At 38.3% G+C, this 22,683-nt stretch overlaps 1 pseudogene; it reads left to right on the forward strand.

Moving 5' to 3' along the window:
• The first annotated feature begins 1,076 nt into the window (after positions 1-1,076).
• Positions 1,077-7,254, forward strand: LOC141340153 (uncharacterized; annotated as a pseudogene).
• Positions 7,255-22,683: the final 15,429 nt, after the last annotated feature.

Below are 22,683 nucleotides of genomic sequence, written 5' to 3' on the forward strand. Positions count from 1 at the left end.
ACAGAGGCAGTGAATTGGTTTTCCAATGTGTTCAAGAAGGCTTTGGGGATTGGAGTGAATGCTAAGCTGGGGGAACTGAGACTGCTTGAAAGCTGTACATGTACATGTTTTAGACATCAAATTAAGAGTTTCTTAAAAAAAATGTTAGATGTGAATGTATTTTTTGGACTGAAATATATGGAGGGCAAAACATATTTTTTTATGATTTTAAAATATATTTTTAAAAACATCCCTGGTGTTTTCACCAGGGATGTTTTTAAAAATATATTTTAAAATCATAACATCAGGCTGGTTGGCTGGTTTTAGCTGGTCAACCAGCCTGGTTTTAGCTGGTCATAGCTGGGAGGCAGGCTGGTTTTAGAGGGGTTTTGGCCATTTTTCCAGCCTGGCCAGGCTGGTCAGGCTGGTCTTAGCTGGTCAGGCTGGTAAACCAGCTAAAACCAGCCATTTCCAGCTTAAACCAGCTAAGACCAGCCAACCAGCCTAGGCTGGTTTTAGCTGTTTTTTTCAGCAGGGATATTTTCAAAAATATACAAAAAATGGCCAAAAAATTTATTTGTAGAAAATATATTTCTGTAAATATATTCTTGGCCAATTTTTGTATATTTTGAAATATATTTCAAAGTACATTTTAAAATTTATTTTTTTATCGTATGGGATCATTCAGTTAAGAACAGTGTTAGGAATCAAGTGGAACTTTTCAACGGGGTTATTTATTTTTTATAAATTCAACTATCATTTTCTCTTGTGGACTATTTTATGTGAAATATCTTAATCAGGTCAGTGTGTTTTTCTCCTCTTATATTCACTTTCAAAGACTGTTGATGCTCAATACCATGATGCGAGTCTATAACTTTAAGTCTTTTTCATTTTTTTGTGCAGATCGGCTTTTTAAAGAAAAACAACAGCGCACATTATAACAAAGTCATTTCACCCGCATTATTTTCCTCCTTTCGGCGCTTCACACTCCAGTCCAGCGGGTGGCACTAAGACACTAACTTCTGTTTGACAAACACCATTAAACCTAAGAGCAAGAAGATTAGATTCACTGTGCTCTCTGTTGTTTTGTAGTGGTTCTGTTTTAGTACAATCTGTGAGGAATGTAGTTTCTGTAAACAGAAAAGTACAGTTTTGAATCAGATCAGTAAATACCTTTAATTCTCATCCTTATATCTGTGACTAGGTTTTGAAGCAAGCAGGAATATCTGGAGAAGTATGAGCTGAACTGAGATCTGCTGCTGTGAAGATGCTTATTAAAGTGGAGAGTGAGGAGAACACGAGTGAACTAGAAACCTGGAGAGTAAAACAAGAGGAACCAGAACCTTTTAGAATAAAACAGGAGGAACCAGAGCCTTTGAGAATAAAACATGAGGAACCAGAACTTTTGAAAATAAAACTTGTGGAACCAGAACATTTTAGAATAAATCAGGAGGAACCAGTGCCTTTGAAAATAAAACATGAGGAACCAGAACTTTTGAGAATAAAACTTGTGGAACCAGAACATTTTAGAATAAAACAGGAGGAACCAGAACCTTTGAGAGTAAATCAAGACGAACCAGAACCTTTGAGAATAAAACAGGAGGAATCAGAACCTTTGAAAATAAAACAGGAGGAATCAGAACCTTTGAGAGTAAAACAGGAGGAACCAGAAGCTTTGAGAATAAAACAGGAGGAACATGGAGGTTGGTGTTTTATCTTCATTCATCTTTAGTTTGTGGTACATCAGGCTTTCATAATACTTCATAATAAGCTTTATTTTAGCTAGATTTAGTTAACTGTGATAGAAACAATCTTTAAAGCGGATCAGTTTGTTGAAAAGTATATATGGGGGCAGTAACAGTTTCGATGAAGCCCCATTCATAATACATTACAATGGTATTTTTAAAGCATTATAATGAACACATAATGCATTATATAAAAAAAACCTAAGTTATATCATCTCATGAATAATCATAACAATTTTAATACATTATAATATTTGAGTATTTGTGGTTCTAACCTAAGATTGTGATTATTTATAAGACACAATGGACGGCACATTAAATCTACATAATTTATAGTGTATTATATCATATCACATGTATTTTTTACATTATATTTTACAGTTTTATTTTGATGGTCCCTCGGTCTATTAACTATAAGCAACTTTCCAACTACATGTCAACTAACACTCCTTTATTATTATAATTATTATTAATACTAATAGTAATAATAATTACTGCTAGCTGTCATGCAGTTGCAGAGTTACTTATCAAAAGCTGTCTAAAGGGTCCAATCAAAATAATCAAACTGATAATACAAATGTGTCATGTTACACATTCATCTGAAACATGATGATACGAGATGATACAACATACTATAAGATTTTTATAATGCATCATTAATTCATTATAATTCCTCAAGAATACTCTTATAAAGTATTATAAATGCAGGCTTCACAGAAAGTGAATTATGTTTTTAACTGATCAAACAAGGCTGATACAGAAACAGTAGTGTTAACTAAAGTCGTGATAATGCGGCAGAAATACTCCAGTGCTATTACATCATTAGTTTCAGGGTTTGTACAACATTTTGGGAGAGAAATTCAAGAACTTTTCAATGACTTTTAAGTATTTCATACAACTTTTTACAGCTCTTTAAAGCTCTAAAATAATCCAGTTTAAACGAGGTGTTTCTCTGATTGGCCAGCTATCCGTGGTTTGTGATTGGCCGAAAACCTCAAGTGTGTGTTGGAAATGTAACACCCCTAACCATGTTGTGATGCCATTTCTTGGTGCATCGAGACAGAAATGATAAAACCCATTATAAATTAGGCATTTGATGCATACATTATTGTTTATATTGATTCTTGATTTTGATGATTGATTATAATGACTCATACTGTCTTTTTATGCATTTTGTCACGGCGTGTAAACATAACAGCCTGTCTGCATTTGCAAACGTAGAACGTGAAACAAGCACTACCCTACACTGCTCAAAAGTCGCATTCAATAGTCAGTACTGAATTCTTTAATGTACTTTAGGGCTGCAACAACGAATCGATAAAATCGATAAAAATCGATTACTAAAAGCGTTGGCAACGAATTTCATAATCGATTCGTTGTGTCGCGCGATGCAGAGACATTTGGTTGTTATTATATATATTTTAAAAAAAAATTGAGCGCAGAGCGGAGTGGACACATTCGGTCTCTCTCCCGCACTGATGCCAGCAGAGTTCGGCACCTCATAAGCTGTGTTTCCATCCAAAAAATGCGAATTTAACTTGTGCGCAAAACTGAAACATTTGAGCATAAAGCACCGTTTCTACATTATGTATATATATGCTGCCCCGATTTATATCAAACATGTTTGATATTTAAGCCTACTTTGGCTAGCGTACTTTCACAGCAGCCAATGCTCGATCGCAAAACAGCTGGTGTACGGGTCGTTGGATAGTGGAGATGGAGAAAACTACTTCTATAGTTTTTGTAACACTGTCTGTCTGTATAATGTGTCGAAAACATACCACAACCGTAAGGAGAAAGAGGAGCTCTGCTGAGGTGAAATCGTCTCAGTTTTGAATAGGGCTGTGACGGTGGCACGTTGTTTTTTTATATATAGCCTACACTTCAGTCAGCTAACAAGCAGCCTAAAAACGCTAAAATAAATCAAAGAAATAATATATTTAATTAAGAAAGTAGCCAAAGAGTATTAAATAGGCTATTAAACAAACATTCCTTGTAAAAATGTCCGACAGCTCATCAATTTTTGGCCGACTGAATTTCCAGTCCGACTGTCTTTTTTTCTCTTTCTCTTCCTCATTACACAGCTGCTGATTTTAATAGCAAAGTGATTACATTTATTTTCGTTCCTTTAATTTATAAAGTTAATTTAGAGATATATTTGGAACACTTTTTGTTTGTAAAATTCAAGTTTTTGTTTTTTGAAGTTATACCTAGCAAACAGCGGCAGACAGATCAAAAGCCTGCTTAATTCATCGCGATTTAAATTAAAATCCATTGATATAAAAAACTTAAAACATATCACAATATTAGTTTAATCATTCAATCAATATTAATCCAAAGTTTGTGCGGACAGAAGCGCGCTTTGCAGGACATGGAGACGCCAGTGCAATGTGGAATTTCTTTTTTGCTCATAAAGGTAAGAGTAATTTACCACCCGGGCCGGAACTGTAGGGTCTACCTTAGTTTGTGTGTACTAACAGTATCAACAAAATGTGCTCTTAAAGAAAACAAACAGAATACGCTTGATATCTTTGGTTTAAACAGGAGCGCTTCACAATAATTAACCGAAACCCAGGTAATTGCCTCACAAACACAATATCTATAGAAAGCTTTAAATTATTATTTTACTATAAAACGAAATAATTAAAATCGAAAACAAAACTCTTTCATTAGCTAATCCATAAAGATGCATTAGGCATTAATGAGCAGATGGCAGGATCGTCAATTTCATCTTTGCAACACTGAATCAGAAAATACTAGTTTTTTAATAAGTAATTTGAATATTTTCTTAATTTTTGCCTTGACACATTCATGGTAATTACTTTTGCTGGGGCTTTGAGGCCAGTTTTGCGTGCATTTGAATGCGGAACTCTTCCAGCTGGTCGCTGCTGATGGTAGGACACTAAACACCGCCATGGCAGAATGAATAGCAGAAAGTTAGTCAAGTTGTCCCGTTCCAGCGTGCAAAGTCACATGACTTTTTTAATGCGCACTGAGGAATTTAATTTGAGAGGCTTCTTGATGCGAAATGCAGCATGTACACCAAGCCGCTGTCTTGACGGATAGTAATTTTAGTTTATTTAGTCTATATATTTGGCAGATGTAAAGCATACATGTGTATGTTTTTTGTTAGTCCATTTTTATTTTATTATTATTATTATAACAGTTCAAGGAGCAACATGTTCGTGCACTTTCTAAAGATTTTAGTTCTGTTTTTGAATAAAGGGTTGTAAATCCCTTGTTTTTTTTTATCCGATTCATCGATTAATCGAAAAAATAATCGACAGATTAATCGATTATTAAAATAATCGTTAGTTGCAGCCCTAATGTACTTACAGGCCGTCAGTCGGAAGCACCGACCCACTTTATAGCCTTAATTTTATATTTAAAACATTAATCTCAGCTCTAAAACTTTTAGTTTAGTTACTTTTTTATATTATCTGTTTTATATATTTAATACTTAGTCAGTTTGGTTAACTTTGGTTAAATATTATGTTAATACTGTGCAGTGCACAAAACTTAAGATCTGAGAGATGGTTCAAGTCAGTGTTCATGATGTTAAGTTTAGAGATGTTGTGCATCCACTTATTATTAGTGTGACATTTTAGCATGCAAATAAAGGGGAGAACTTTAAGATATCGACCCTAAAAGTCGGCCAAAAAATCGGTAGCACATATCGGCAATCGACTGACGCTGACCTCTAAACATCGGCATCGTTTATAGAAAAATCCTAATCGGTCGATATCTACTTTAAATGATCATTATTTTTGATATCCCACACACCAGCTCGACCAAATCTGCTTCTGGCGCCATTGGCACTGCTGTCAAATGTTAGTTTGTTCATGTTTTTCAGCTTATAACAAGTTCCTAAATATTAATCATTTTATTTTAATTTCAGAGTTGATTAAAGAAAAAGAGGAGAATGAAGAATCAAGTCAAGTTGAGGAGAAAAATCATTTCAAAACAGGAAAACCTTTGAGTTGCTCTCAAGTCAAACAGAAAGATTTAAAGAAATGTTGCACCTGTACTCGGTGTGGACAGAGTTTCACAAGAAAAACAGATCTTGAGCGTCACATGAAAACTCATACTGGAGAGAAACCATTCACTTGTGATCAATGTGGGAAGAGTTTTTCAAGCTCATCAAACCTTAAGGAGCACATGAACATCCACACTAGAGAGAAGCAGCACACATGTGATCAGTGTGGTAAAGTGTATTTAGCAGCTTCAGGTCTGAGGTATCACTTGAAAGTTCATACAGAGGTGAAGCCACATTCATGCCATTTGTGTGGAAAGAGATTTTGCCATCTACAAAGTTTGAAAGTATATGAGAATATAAATACTGGTGTGAGAGAATGCATGTGTTCAAAGTGTGAAAAGATTTCTATTTCAGTAACTTATTTAAAACTGCATAAAAGGATCCACACTAGAGAGAAATCTTATGAATGCTCACACTGCAACAAGAGATTTAGTCGGTCAGGAGACCTGAAAACACATGAGAGGATCCACACTGGAGAGAAACCTTTTAAGTGTTCAAACTGCAACAAGAGATTTAGTCAGTCAGTACATTTGAAAAGGCATGAGAGGATCCACACTGGAGAGAAACCTTATAAGTGTTCACACTGCAACAAAAGTTTTAACCAGTCATCATATCTGAAAATACATGAGAGGATTCACACTGGAGAGAAACCTTATAAATGCTCACACTGCAACAAGAAATTTAACCAGTCATCATATCTAAAAATACATGAGATGAACCACACTGGAGAGAAACCTTATGAGTGCTCACAGTGCAACAAGAGATTTAACCACTCATCATATCTAAAAATACATGAGAGGATCCACACTGGAGAGAAATCTTATGAATGCTCACACTGCAACAAGAGATTTAGTCAATCAGGAGACCTGAAAACACATGAGAGGATCCACACTGGAGAGAAACCTTTTAAGTGTTCAAACTGCAACAAGAGATTTAGTCAGTCAGAACATTTGAAAAGGCATGAGAGGATCCACACTGGAGAGAAACCTTATAAGTGTTCACACTGCAACAAAAGTTTTAACCAGTCATCATATCTGAAAATACATGAGAGGATCCACACTGGAGAGAAATCTTATGAATGCTCACACTGCAACAAGCGATTTAGTCAGACAGGAGACCTGAAAATACATGAGATGAACCACAGAGAAACCTTATAAGTGTTCACACTGCAACAAAAGTTTTAACCAGTCATCATATCTGAAAATACATGAGAGGATTCACACTGGAGAGAAACCTTATAAATGCTCACACTGCAACAAGAAATATAACCAGTCATCATATCTAAAAACACATGAGATGAACCACACTGGAGAGAAAACTTTAGTGTTCACACTGCAACAAGACATTTCATCAGTCAGTACATTTGGATCCACACTGGACAATAACCGTATCATTTAACTGCATGTGGGAAGCGTTTTATTCGTCATCTGCTATACACAGTCATGCAGAAACAATCTTTTTTTTTTTTTCAATCTTGTGTGTATCTCTGGCAGATTTACACATACTGGTCTGGCATGTATATGTATACCCATCCCTACTTGTAAATTAGTAGGAGAGAGATCAGTCTCATTAGTTTCTCTTTTACTTTCGGTAATGATCATTTTGCTTGAGTCATTATTAAATGTTACTTTTTTATTAATACATTATCTTTACATTTCATATTTTATTAACAACATTGCGGTCAACTGATTGTATTTGCATAAGAAAAAAATATTTTAGCTTTAATAGTTGAAAGCCATGATGTTTTAGGTTTTGTTCGAAATATCTAAATAATATCAATGGAATTGAGTTAAAAGCCTTTATTGTCTTTGTATTTTTTTGCATACAGTGAAATTATGATCATTACTGCTGACTGGTGTTAGAAAACATGAACCACAGGCAATATATGAGACTAGAGACTGCAGACTGTACTGTATCATTATAAAAGTAGATACAACAACCGATGTGTTTTCCCTGTGGGCCACTGTACAATGTGGGTTGGCCCATTGCTTCTTGTTACTCACCTGTGCTGTTTTGGAAAGCGCAATATTTAAATCCAATGGGGATGGTTGTGCAGTAGTAATATTGTTTCGTTTGGCTTCAGTCGGTTTTGTCCAGAGCTCTGGTTTTTGATTCTATTTATTAAATGATGAGCTGTTTCCCGACAAAAGCTGTTTATTTAGCATAATGAGTCCATCACCTCTGTTGACATTTAATCAAACTAAACAGCCTCTGGTCTCCTTCCCTGCATACTGCCGAAGCAGCAGCATTAGCAATTTAACTTTTTTGGCTAAAGGCTGAAGACCTTACCCCTTGAGTCAAAAGCAACGTCTTTACTAATAATCCACAGACAGGAATAAAGACAGGTTAACCAGACAAAGAAAGATGATGGGAATAACTATATGACAGGAAAACCAAATATGGGTATATGGGAGAAATCAAGACAGAGAGAATGATGGGGGTGTAACATTATCCCCCCCTCCCGGAAGGCGCAACTTGCCGTAGACAAGGAATGAAGAAAAAAGTGGACTGGTAGGAAGAACAAAAGAATGGAGAGGGCTGGGAAACAAAGTCTATTCGGCAGGGGATGATCTACAGAGGCCTGACCGGATCCAACAGAGGGAGGAGCTAAGGAGGAGACAGAAGGGTCCAAGGTGGATCAGACGGAGAGAGGAGCCAGGTCGCAACCATGATTGTAGCCCCTGTCAGAGCCGACAGATAGAGGAGCCATGGTGGAGGAAGGGCTGACTACTCCAGGGGGTCGCTTGACAGAGGCTGAGCAAGTGGCGATGGAGACGGAGAGCCGAAGATCCTGGGCGACACCGAGGATAAGCAGGGCCAAGGGTCTGGGAACCGAGGCAGAGATAAAAAAAAAATCACATTTAAACTACTATTACTTCAAATGTATAATTGAGAAAGTTAATTTCTGAGGAAAAATAAAAAAGGCGGCAAGTAAGGAGGAGAGGACCCTGGCGGCAGGTGAGCTGGAGAGGACCCGGGTGGCAAGTAAGGAGGAGAGGCTGCAATGTGGTGGGAATGTAAGTAGTACAATTCCCTGGCCTTTGCAAAAATCCACAGCTCTCACAGAGATGTGGGAAGAGTGGTTGTCAAGCATGAGCAACACCTTTCTTTTGTATGCTTCACAAAGTGAACAAGGAATGATAGGAAATCCTCTTCCTGCATCCAGTCTGATGCATAAGCACTTCCTGCACTCCCCAAGTTGAGTTTGCATGAAAGGTCCTATAGAAATTAAATCTTGAATCTTGCCTTTTCTACCCTGTTCTGAAGACGCTTATCCATTGTGCTCACCTCACGTGGATTTAGCCCATAGTATATATCGGCTGCCTGGCTTATATACTGTGACAAAGTCTCCTCCTGCTCCCTGTTGAAGACCTGTGAGGACTGCAGTATCCTACATGAGGAAAGTCCCTTGATCCCTAGTCTTTCAGTTCCTTATATTTCCTCCAATATCTGTTCAAGGTGACATGGCAGATTCCTTTGGATTTTGCCTCTGCCCTGACAGACATTCCTAACTTCCTCTGCTGCTCTTTTTATAACATTGGCATCGACTCCTCGATTTGTTTTTCTCACCCATTTTCTAGGCATTCTGTAGAATTAACTTAATCACAAAAATGTTCTAAGTTGTGTATAAGGGGGATGGTTGTAACACTTTCAAAACATGTGTTTCAACCTACCCCGCCACTGTCACCCATTGTTTAGCTAGCTGTATTAGCATGGTGCTTTGAAATTAGCAGGAGGTTGATACACCATTCTTTACTAGAGAAACTACAGTTTGACCTGATATAACTCATACAACATCATCTACAACGGTAGAGGTACTAAACAAAATATTATCTTTTAATTTTTTTTTAACTTTCTTACCTCAGAATTCGATTTTATGTTGTAGCTTCTGGAGAGGTTGCAAGACTGACTGGAAAATCTCCACGTGTGATTGTTAAGGAAGCCTGAGGAAACTGAAAATGTCACATAACCCCTATCTTATCCCTGATTCGTGGAATTGGTAGTGTTACAACTCTCCCTTTGTTTCAACTATACCCGGTCTCCCCCACTTCAAACACTTCTGTTTCGAGACCGGCGAAACAGCCTCCTTGTAGCTGTAAGCAAGTTGTCGTTGGATGAACTTTGTATAAGTTCCATTCTCGCTCTATTTGCTATGTTAAAAATCCTATCAAAAGCAGAAACTGCAGCATCTACTGTTACCTGCTCTAATGAAGCAGTTTCTTCTTCCATCTTAGACAAAGTTTCTTTATATACATTTCAATATGTATTTCACCAAAAATAAAACTCTGAATATTACTGTCATGATTTATTATTCGAATATGTTTCCTTTTTGTAAATATCTATGCACGTCTTGGATTGTAGACACAGAAGCGCGTGAACAGGACTTTTATTTTGATCTGGTGTATGACGCCATAAGGATGCACCGCGCTCCTGCATCAGTGTTTCAGCTGAAGAAAGGTTTGTAGTCTTTACTGTTTAAATTCATACCAAGCGTTCAGTCTGATTTATATGGCTTACAAGCGATGTAAACGTAATAATTATTGAATGCAACATGGTAATATTTTATATAATGATGAACGTTATTAAAGCGCATCCACACAGCGTCTGATTTCTCTCTCTGTAGTGATTCAGATCAGAAACACGAATTACAAACTCCGAGTCAATTGAATCGGTTGACTCACAAAATGATTCACTGTTTCGAATCGCCGCTCGCTGAGAGACCTGTTGCTCAAAACAGTGAAAATACAACGAAAACAAACTCAAACAATGAGTAATGACAACTTTTACAAACAACTGCAATTGTTTTGTTGTAATGACAACCTTAAAATACAATAGCATTTTGAACAATTAATGTAATATAATATAATACTTAATGTTATATACTAATAATTAAATACCTGACTGAATAGTAACTTAAAGTTTTGAGTGTTTCTCTAATCAGATCTTTTAAGTCCATTAACTATCACTCTGACTCCATTACAAGTGCACTGACTACTGAACTAGAGATGATTGAGATTTATTTATTCTCATCTCAAACAGGAAAAAGTTTCCAAACACAGAAAAAAAAAAAAATGGTGGAGCAACTAAAATCCTTGTGACACGCTATTATATAGATGGCGTTAATTAAAGAGGAGAGTGAAGACATGAGGATTGAAGAAACATTCAGAGTCAAACATGAAGATACTGAGGAACAAACAGGTTGGTTTTTATTCTCAAAGCTGAACTATCCTATGAACTGTCCTCTACATCTTCTCAATTCATTTGTCTTTGGCAGGTATTTTTTTACTTTGTTTGCCCTCCTTCTCTAAAAGGTTATTTTCTACTCTTATAGTGCTTTGGTTTAAAAACAGAAGAACTGTGTCTTATTTAACATAAATGTTAATATTCACTGCTAGGATTAAGTAACATTTTTCATTTGAAATGGGTAAATAAGGGCTGTGTGCATGTGGTCTAACTTGCTCTGATGTAATGATGAAGTATGTGAAATAAAGTCTGGCGACAGCCGTCACTTTCCCTCGACTAGGGCTGCCCCCTTAATAGTTTACTGAATGTTAGTCTCCGAGAAGAGGCTTAGTCGACTAAAATTTTATTAGATGGTCAGTCACAGAAAAAATGGTCCATGTCAAAGATAAACAGATCTTTAATAGCTGGTCCTTGAGGTAGGCCTAATTCCAGTATATCGGGCAGGAAATAAAAACATTCACTTATCATTCATCAAGCTCACATCTGGCTTATCATTTGAAAGTGAAGTATGTAAATAAGCAGCGGACCGCTTCATCTGGTGACTCAAGCTGGACTGAGACACACACCAGTTTATCAGCCGCCTCAGTATATAAGGTGCTTTTCCTAATGCTCTTTACAAGTTTTGCCACTTGTATGATAACTTTGTCTACATCAGCATTTATTATTTATTGCATCGTTTATGGCAAGTCTGCTTTCTGTCTCGCTAAGAGCATTTGGCATCATGGTATAACATACTGTACTGTAGGAGTGTGAATCGTGACATGTTTCTCGATTAAATTTGATTACGATTATCAATAAATGATTTGATTTGATATCATGATACATCATGTATTTTTTGCATTTTTAATAAATAATGTAAGCAAGCTACTTTTTTAAATAATTACAAATTTTAAGGAAGATTGTAAATGAGATATTGGATTAATACAGTTAAATAAGCAAGATGTTATTTAGTGACTTACATTGTCTGACTATAACACTATTGCCTGATTTTGCAAGTTATAACTGACCCGCTGCACATCTCTATCCAAACAGTGTTTAGTTTATGAATGAACGTGCGTTTTTAAATTAATCTAGTAAAATGAATTACTTTCACATTCAGAAAGAATGTCATTTGCTTTATTCCTGAATGAATGCCGTTTCGAATGAATCAATTAAATGATATGATTCAGTAATTAAATCAGTGTCTTGCTGCTACCTGCTGGCAGATCTTTTCAGTTATTTAAATCATTTAATATTTCTGTATCCAATATGTTATATTTAAAACATTAATCTCAACATAAATGTATGAATTTGATCGCAGTCATGCCACCTCTGAACCTCATTAAACATGAAAGAATTTAAAACAAAGGTAAAAATATAAATTATTTTATGAAGTAAAAAATAACATTGTAATGGAAAGGCTAGGTTTTTAATCCGATTTTTTGATTATTGTTTAGAGTGTGCTCATAAAATGTTAAAAGTTGAGACAGATGCTCCTAACAAGAAATGTCAGTGTAGAGCCCTGATTACTAGTGATAAACAAAAGTACTTATCTGAGAGAGCTTGCAGACAATCATAGTTTTTTTTCCCTCAGCCTAATTGCCTGTGCAATAAAATTCACTTCTACGATTTACTTTCATTCATAAAGCTGCCATTTCAACTACCTAGTTTTTTTAAGATGTCTTGCTTTTATTACTGTCAATCACAGCAATGACTCACGCATATTTATCTGATTTAATGCATATTTTAGTAAACTCGCATTTGTCATTCTTAAAATGGTATGCATGGATGTTTGGTCCTGTTAGACAAACAACTTTTCGTCAATTGTGAATGGATTGTGTAGAGAAAATTAGCAAAATCCACTCATATTAAGGCACAGCTCAGTTGACCAGGAATTACTTAGCTGGCTTGTCTAAACAAGGATGTAATCTGTGAATATGGTCAATTGCCTTCAATTAATTGTTCAGCCCTGTTTTTTACTACATGCAACATCTCTTGTACTTGATTAGTGCATATAGAATGTAGTTGTATGTTAGTTCTAACACTTTACATGTTTGAATGTTTTCATGTCTGATATTTTGTGCCATAAAACTGGGGTTAACTTTTTTTTTTTCCACCATAGACCTTATGACACTAAAAGAGGAGAGTGAAGTATTGAATGAAATGAAAGAGTATTAGATTCCATAAATAGAGAAAAATCTTTTAGTTGTTCACAGATTAAAAAGACTTCCTCAATAAAAAGGGCTCAAAAGACAGGAGAGAAGCCATACACATGCCAACAGTGTGGAAAGAGTTTCACTCAACCTGGACAGCTTAGAGTCCACATGTGAGTTCACACTGGAGAGAAATCTTTTACCTGCCAACAGTGTGGAAGAAGTTGCAACCAGAAAGAAAGCTTTAACAGACACATAAAAATTCACAATGGAGAGCAGCCTTACACGTGTGATCAGTGCAGAAAGAGTTTCAATTATAAACGGCACTTTGAAGATCACATGAGATTTCACTCTGGAGAGCAACCCTACACATGCCCTCAGTGCGGAAAGTGTTTCAATTATAAACAACACTTTGAAGACCACACAATGGTACCCGGGTACCCTAGCAACCACTCCAGGCACAATAGCAACCGCATAGCAACACCTTAGCAACCACCCAGAGTACCCTAGCAACCACATAGCAACACCCTAGCAACCACCCCTGGTACCCTAGCAACCGCATAGCAACACCTTAGCAACCACCCCGGGTACCTTAGCAACCGCATTGCAACACCTTAGCAACCACCCTGAGCACCCTAGCAACCTGAGAGAAGCCTTTCACCTGCCAGCAATGTGGAAGAAGTTTTAACCAAAAAGGAACTCTTAAACAGACACATGAACCGTCACACTGGAGAGAAGCCATTTATATGTGGTCACTGTGGAAAAAGTTCAAAAAATAAAGCAGAACTTAAATACCACATGAGATTTCACCGATGAGAAACTAGTTTTACGTCATCGTTGTGACATGAGTTATGTAATAACACCAGAGAGAAGCCTTTGCTGTGCCAAAACTGTGGAAAGACTTTCAGAAACAAGACAATCTTGAGGTTCACAGCAGATTTGTGCTTTGTTTACACCTGGGTTTAAAATTGGTTTTGGTTGATCAGATCACAAATACAATAAACTGTCTCTGTATCACAGTCTCTTTTGTCCACTTTTGGCACTTCTCTCCTCATTTTGTCAAGGGGAGGGTAAATGCATGGGATCTTTCAGATCTTCCAATCAGATATGTTTGCTAAATTTACATAATATAATAATAAGTAAGTCTGGGTAAAACTACTAAAGAGGGGAAAAAAAAGGACTTAGGACACCCAGAGCGAACGGTGTTGATGCACTGCCCATTCATAGCTATTGGTGCTGACATGAGAGCATTTTGATTATCATGTACATTGATTTTTTATTATTTATTTTTTTTGTAGATACTTTAAACAAAATTTGAAAATGTTTCAATAGGAAAGACTCTGAACTCACAATATCTTTTCTTTCAGATAAAACATCAGACATAACCTTTCAATATTGCTATCGAATTGTGGTCTAATTGTATGTATACTGATCAATTGCAACTCATATCACCAATCTCTGCCAAAAAACCATTTTTGGCTTTGATTATCATGTCATGCTGCAATTATGAGTTTTAAAGCCATTTCAGTTTCAATTTCTGATACATTTTTCTGGACGCACACGTCCAAAGCACGCGGAAAAAAAAAGTGTCTGGCGTGAATACTAAACTAAGTAGTCTTTCACACTGCAAAAAATGTTTTTCTAGCTTTGCTTTTTTTGTCTTGTTTCCAGCCGAAATATCTAAAAATTCTTGAATCAATAAGGATCTTCTAGACAAGTAAAAATTATTTTCTTGTTTCAAGAAAAAACAAGTCAAAATTAAGTGCATTTTTGCATAGAACAAGCAATGCCAATGAGGTAAGCAAAATTATCTTATTTCAAACAGAAAACAAGATTATTTTTCTTACCCCATTGGCAGATTATTTTGCTTGTTTCAACCAAAAATGCACTTAATTTTAACTTTCTTGATTTAAGAATTTTTTAGATATTTTTGCTGGAAACAAGACAAAAAATCTAAGCTAGAAAAGCATTTTTTGCAGTGCACTAATAAGTTTGTTAAGTCGGTTATGTCTGTGAAGTTAAACAGCTGGGAAAGAAATCATGTTTAGATTAGACTGGTGTATTAAGTGACAGCAGCGTAATATTCTGTACTGATACTGCTGTTTGGGTCTATGCTGTTAATATGCAGAAAATCACCCACTGCACTTGACTGAACGACTTCTGTAGCTGTAATAAGATGACATTTCTTTCTTGAATGCTGTTTTTAAATGCTCTAGTGTGAAGTTAAACATAGTGGATTGTGTGCAGCTGTAACAGAGGGGTCTGAAGTGTGGGTCCAAACGCAAGCTTTATTGAGTAAGAACAGACGTAGTCAAAATGGGCAGGGTCAGAGATGGCAAACAGAAGCATCCAAGATCTTCCAAAGAGTAATATGAATAAACAGGTGAAGGTGTCAGGGCAAGCAGCAAGGTTCAACAAACACAAAACAGTCCAGGATCAAACACAAAGACAAGGCTAGGAAACGTAACAATAAAAAACAAAGGGAAACAATAAAGGCTAAACAACAATCAGCAAAACATGGGTGTGAGGGAGTTACTTAAATGAAAACACATGGGGGCACATGATAAAAACAACTGATGGGAAGTGAACACATGGAACAGAGGAATCAAACATGATTAAGACACACAAACAAAGGTGAAACATGGTAGATTGAATGAACAAAACATATTTAGAGTCCGTACTGGAGTGCCCTCTAGTGGAGTCCATAGGCACTCCAGCTGGTGACCATAACATAGAAGCCCTCCAGGGCGGCACAGACAGAGCAGGAGCCCACCAGAGCAGAGCAGACGAAGCAGGAGCCAACTAGGGTGGCGCAAATGGTGCAGAAGCCCACCAGAGCGGAGCTGATAGAGCAGGAGTCCTCCAGGGCAGAGCAGACGCAGCTGGAGTCCACCAGAGCAGACAAGTCTGAAACACACAACACCGGTAGAGACAATATGGGACATTCTGGAAAGACATTATTGGCTTCCTTCACTGTGACTTGGCAGGCAAAGTGTTCATATGCGGCCTCCATGGCCATAACAGGAAAGGCAGAGAGTTCAACAATGGCCTCCATAGCTGTGAAAGGACAGGCAGAGAGTTCATGAGCTGAGTATGTGTCACAGGACCATATCACTGTGCAAGAAGCAGATGCAGCCATCTCCATTTCATGAGGTTCTGCGGCCTCAGCCGCCACCTCTGGATAAACTGTGATGACCTCTGTAGCCATGGAGGACACAGTAGACAAGGCTGCCTCCAAAGGTTCTGCAGCGTGAGCTGCTCCCTCTGGAGACTTGATGGTGGTGTACACGGCCCAGACACACTGGAGAGCAAATCCCATTATGGGAAGTGTTGTGGACAGGGGAGTCAGTTCGTGGGTAGGAAGCGTGAGGTGAATTGGCTTGGGGATTCCAGCAGAGTGTACGGAATGACAGCGTTGGTTCCTCCAAGCTAGATGCCAGACTAGGATGACGAAGGACTGATTTTAAATCAGGTTGGACGGCTGAGATGTGACTTTGCTTTACTGGAACAACTGCGATTTGACTTTGCTTTGCTGGATCAGTTGTGACTTGACTTGACCTTGCTGGAACAGCTGGTGCAGGCTCAGGAGAAGCAGACATGACGTTAACAGGCTGTGGCTTGGCAGGCCTGATGATAGCAGGCACTGGCTTGGCTGATGCCATGACTTAAGGTGGCTGTGGCTTGACAGACATGGCGTAATCTGGTTCTGGAGCAGCAGACTTGATGTGGCTAGTTCTGGCATCAGGACCGTGGCTTGGCATACCTACATTGTTTTTTCCAAACAAGACATAGGCAACAAAGAATGTTGGATTGTAGAGTAATTTACAACAGCTTCAGATGTGGCTCAACCAATCAGAATCAAGGACCGAAACTGTTTTATATATTTTTGTTGGTTTGGCCTTCTCTATTGTGAATTTTAATGTGCCTGTTAAGATTTTCTTTTACAGTGAAACTCTTTCCACACTGTTGGCAGGTAAAAAGGCTCTCTCTATTGTGGATTTTCATGTGCTTGTCAAGGCTTCCTCGTTGACTGAAACTGTTTCCACATTGACTGCATGTGTAAGGCTTCTCTCCAGTGTGAATTCTCAGGTGGACATTAAGGTTTATATTTTGAATGAAACTCTTTCCACACTGACGGCACATGAAAGACTTCTCTCCTGTGTGAATTCTCATGTGACTTTCAAGGGTTGCTTTTCGAGTAAAACTCTTTCCACACTGTTGGCAGATGAAACGCTTCTCTCCAGTGTGAATTTTCATGTGGACATTAAGGTTTATATTTTGAATAAAACTCTTTCCACACTGACGGCACATGAAAGACTTCTCTCCTGTGTGAATTTTCATGTGGTCTTTAAGGGTTCCTTTTTGTCTGAAACTCTTTCCACACTGTTGGCAGATGAAAGATTTCTCTCCTGTGTGAATTTTCATGTGTACTTTAAGGTTTGTATTTTGACTGAAACTCTTTCCACACTGACGGCACATGAAAGACTTCTCTCCTGTGTGAATTTTCATGTGGATTTTAAGGGTTCCTTTTTGTCTGAAACTCTTTCCACACTGTTGGCAGATGAAAGATTTCTCTCCTGTGTGAATTTTCATGTGGACTTTAAGGTTTGAATTTTGACTGAAACTCTTTCCACACTGTTGACAGAGGAAACAATTCTCTCCGGTGTGAATTTTCTTGTGGACTTTAAATTCTCCTTGTTCGTTGAAACTGTTTCCACGCTGAAAGCTAGTGGAAAAACTTGTAGTTCTTGCCTTTTGAGCTCTTTTTTGTGTAGAAGTATTTTCTGACTGTAAGGAACAAAATGATTTTTTTCCAGTTATGAAAACATGAAGATTCTCAAACTGAACTTTCTCTTCAGTTTCATTCAGTTCTTCCCTCTCCTCTTTCAGTGCTGTTGGGCCTAAAGTGGGAAAACAAAGAAATAAAGTTTAACCCCAGTTTAATGCCTCAAAGCAGGTAGTCTCAGCCTCAGACGTCACGCTCACGTAACGTTGGCTAAACGTCTGATGCACATGGTTCACTTAACTGGAAACACTTCAGGAATGTCGAAGTCGTCATCTGATTAGTCGAATTTGACCGGATTTCCGGAACACGCGAGTGTCGCGTTTATTTTCAGTCCGCCGGGAAACAAAGCGCAGACTGGTTTACTCGGCGTTTTGCTAAAAGGTGCTTATGCAGACGCCGTTGTTGTTAAACACATTTGCGACGTTCGCGAACAAATTACTGACTTACTGCTTGTTCTCCCTCTTCTTCGTTAACTTTCAATGCTGGTTATTTCAATGACTGACTTGTTGCATGCCAGTCTGTTGTTGTGGGGACATTTCTACGCCCCGAAACGTGACGCTGAATGAAACGAACTGTGATTGGTTGTTTAACATGTCGGTCAAACGGCCTTATAGGCGGGCATTGGCCAATTAAAGCTGCCATGAATTCCAGACCTTAAGACGTCAGTCTGAAGGTCTGGCTACGCGAAACTACAAAGCAGGTTACACCAATCATGTAAATTTGCAATGCATGCATGCTAGATCTCATATCATGGTGTCCAAACCTGATCATAGTCTGGTGTCCTATAGAGTTTAAGCTGGTTGCTATACAATTTATTCAATCTAACAATAGTTTAGGAAACCTAGATAAAGACGTATCTCAATTATGATGTAGCATTTTTATGTCTTCTAGGGGATCAAATGCAACAAATATAAGAAAGGCTAGGAAAATTGACAAACTCGCCACTCAACCATCAGATGAACAATTCATCACACAATAACTTTTTATTAAGGGGCAATGATGTTAGCCAATCATAAAAATGGGCTGTTACGGCGAGTCCCAACCATGTTCCTGGAGGCCCCTGAGCACTGCATGTTTCTCCAATTAAGTCATTAATTAACTGGTTCAGGTGTGTTTGATCTGGGTTAGAGCTAATCTTTGAAACCCCTGCACTAAGGCCCCGTTTACACGAAGGGAAAACGCAGATATTTCCTTGCGGTTTGGCCTCTCATTTACACGAAAACCCCGTTTTTATCACAGAAAACGATTATTTCTAAAAACTCCGGCCAAAGTGGATAAATTTGAAAACACCGTTTTCACGTTGTAGTGTGGACTGTGAAAACGGAGGCTTTTGAAAACGATGACGCATATTTAGTCATGTGACACATATTGTACCAGTAGATATCTATGTTTACAGCAGTAATTGTGCTTTCACTGTCACACTGCTGCTAAAGAGATTTACCTTTTACAATCTTCAAATTGTAGTCCTAAAATGATGACAGAAAATGTATTTTTGCTGTCCTGAAAAAAGATGCCGACAACTGCTTTTCAGATAAAATATGAATGAGCGCGATATAGACGCGTCAGTGGCGGATGAGATATTTCCGTAAATCATCCCGCCAGAAGAATTGCGTGAAAACTTATTACGTCTGTATACAGTAAGGCGAAATTTTTGTTTTCCTACGTTTCAGTGTGGATGAGAAACTTTTGGAAAACGCTTTGAAACGCTGGTGTGGATGGAGAGCGTTTTAAAATGAAAACTCCGTTTTCAAATGTATCCGGATTAATGTAAACGTAGCCTAAGACTTAAAATGGAGGACAAAATGGTCAGACAAAGGAGAGATGCAAAATATGCAGTGTTGGGGCCTCAAAGAACGTGGTTGGGAACCACTGGTCTGTTACACTGACCTTTTAAATGGAAAATGCCCAAAAACATACTGTAAAAAAAAACAAACAAAAAAAAAAACATCACATCAGAACATGTCCTTAAAAAGAGAACAGGCAATATTTTTACATCAATTGAAAGTGAGATGTGAAGTATGGTGAATTTGTGCTCTGCATTAAATCCATCCAAGTGAGGGCACACACACTAGAGGATGGATACCCGAGCCGAGCCCGACGGTACCCGACGGAACCCGACGGGCCGGGCCGGGTTCGGACAGATATTTAGAAAGGATGCTCGGGTTCGGGTCGGGCTCGGTTACATCAGCGCGATAGTGCGCCTGTGTTATAACAGCGCTTTTTGCCCCGTGTGCACTGATGCGCTCATCTGTTGACATTTCCGAACGCCTTCCTACAGTTGCTTAATAAAAGCGGGCTTTCCACACAAAAAACTGCACGTGTCATTAGTATGAGAAAAAAAAAAGATTTTAACTGTGTCGGGCTGGGATCGGGCTCGGACATAAATATCTTAATGCCTGTCGGGTTCGGGTCGGGCTCGGTTACTGCTCTGTCGGACGCGGGCCGGGCTCGGACAGAAAAATGCGGCCCGATCCGCACTCTAACACACACACACACACACACACCTGGAGCCCTGGCAACTCATGCAGTTAAACTAACCTGGTTCAAGGCAGGTTAATCTGTCTAATCTGAGTCCTCTAACTCTGACCAACTGAAATGCATTGATATTACTGACCACTGACTCTCTCCCACACAATTATTTAACTTTAAACATAAATGTAAAAAGGAAACGCAACTCAAAAAAAAAAAAAAAAACCCTTAAACTACAGACAACTGTATTGTTTTGTACTCAAAATTTAATGATATTAATGATAATGATATTAAAACATTACAAATCTTTAAAGGTTGTATCAGCGATTTCTAGCCTGAAACATAAAGTGTCAAATTCAGCTGACCTTTCATCACGATCTGCTCGCTGCCTGCCCCATAAATTGTCTGTGAAAAAAACGTGTCTCTGGTCAGCCTAGGGTCCGAGATATGCCAAAAAAACAATCGGCGCTATCAACTATTCCACAGATAAACAAACAGTGTTCCAACCAATCAGCGTCAGGGGTTTGGTGTTGTGGACTTTCCTACTGGTGCAGGGATGTGAGGGAGGCGGAGCGAAAGTCCACAACACCAAACCCCTGACGCTGATTGGTTGGAACACTGTTTGTTTATCTGTGGAAAGGTTGGTAGTGCCGATTGTTTTTTTTGGCATATCTCGGACCCTAGGCTGACCAGAGAGACACGTTTTTTCACAGACAATTTATGGGGCAGGCAGCGAGCGGATCGTGAAGAAAGCTCAGCTGAAATTGACACTTTATGTTTTAGGCTAGAAACCGCTGATACAACCTTTAAGGCACTAAATTAAAAATCAAATCAGCTTACAATTTAACTGGAAACACATTTACTCATTTGAGCTAGTAATTAAGACTCTATTAGTCAGCTTACATTTTATTTTCATTTACTGCTATTATGAAAACACACTTATACATGTACAATTATAATTGCACACGTGTTACATTTTATGTCCAAAAACAAATATTTTAGCAAAATGTCTACTTTTCCCAGAATTATTGAGCTACTACTATATTGTGCTCAGTCTGTTTAGCGTGCAGCAGCACTCATTTACTTGTGTAAACCTCGTCCACTCCTTACAGTAAACTTGATATGTTTGCATGGCTGTTTTCGAAATCACCCCCTTTACGCTCAAATAGGGCACTATTTGAGGAGACAGCCATTTTAAGTGGTGTTCGAAACCATAGTGGACGTTCTCGAGTGCACTCATTCAATCCCACAATGCACCGCAAAAACGAGTGTACAAACGATGTACGCTCAACAGCTAGAGATAACCCATAATGCACTGTGAGAGTCGTGCGCCGACTGAATTCATGCGTCTCTCCAGAAGATGGCGCCGCAGCTGAATCATCCATCTGTTCATTTTACAATGCGCTGGTCCATTGTTAAACAGCAAGCAATTTATGGAACCACTTTAACCCAGATTGATTTGTTATTTAATCACAAATCAGGTTTTGGACTTTAATGCCAGCTTCTCTTAGAGTCTTTTTGAAATAGCCCCAAAAGCTTGACATAAATTAAGGTTAGGAGACACTGCCAACTAAACCATAAGGGCAGTCACATGATTGGAGCTTCAGGGAGAAGCTTGCATACAGAAGCATATTACACCTGGTATGGTTGCCTCACGAAGCTCCATGGAGCAGAGGACTTCATTCTCAGAGATGAGAGGTGGACCTATGTTTTATTTGGGAGCGGTGTGCTAATAGGAGACCCTCGAGAGCAGGGTGGTGAAACATCTGTCTGTACAGACCTGCAGAGTTTTGCTTCAACCCTTAATCAAACACACCTGAACAACATCATCAAGATCTGAAGGGTTACTAGAAAGCTACAGGCAGGAGAGTTTTAATTTGGGCTGGAGCTGAAATCTGCAGGACGGTGGCTCTTCAGGACCAGAGTTTGTTCCCCCTGCTCTAGAGTGAATCAGGCTTTACATGCAGACTAAATGAAAATGACATTGAAAATTTGAAAGCTGCAGATTCATTCACTGATGAAACAGCTGTTTCTTTGAGACTCACATCTATTTACAGACTGTCAACATTTGATCTTCATGCTATTAAGTGCTTCAAATCTACTTTAAAGACACAATGAACAGCAGCATGATTTGCTGAAGCAGCACTCTGTGGGATTCAATCATACGTACGCTGCTGGTGTGGATCCAGTCAGGTTTCACTGCAAAAATGAGGTAACTTAACGTCATTTGGCCATTTACTCCCATTTAACTGTTTTTATAATAAAAGTGAAATTTTGCTTGTCAGCAATACT

The sequence above is a fragment of the Garra rufa genome, chromosome 1, assembly GCF_049309525.1.
Source record: "Garra rufa chromosome 1, GarRuf1.0, whole genome shotgun sequence".
In the NCBI taxonomy this organism is placed as follows: domain Eukaryota; kingdom Metazoa; phylum Chordata; class Actinopteri; order Cypriniformes; family Cyprinidae; genus Garra; species Garra rufa.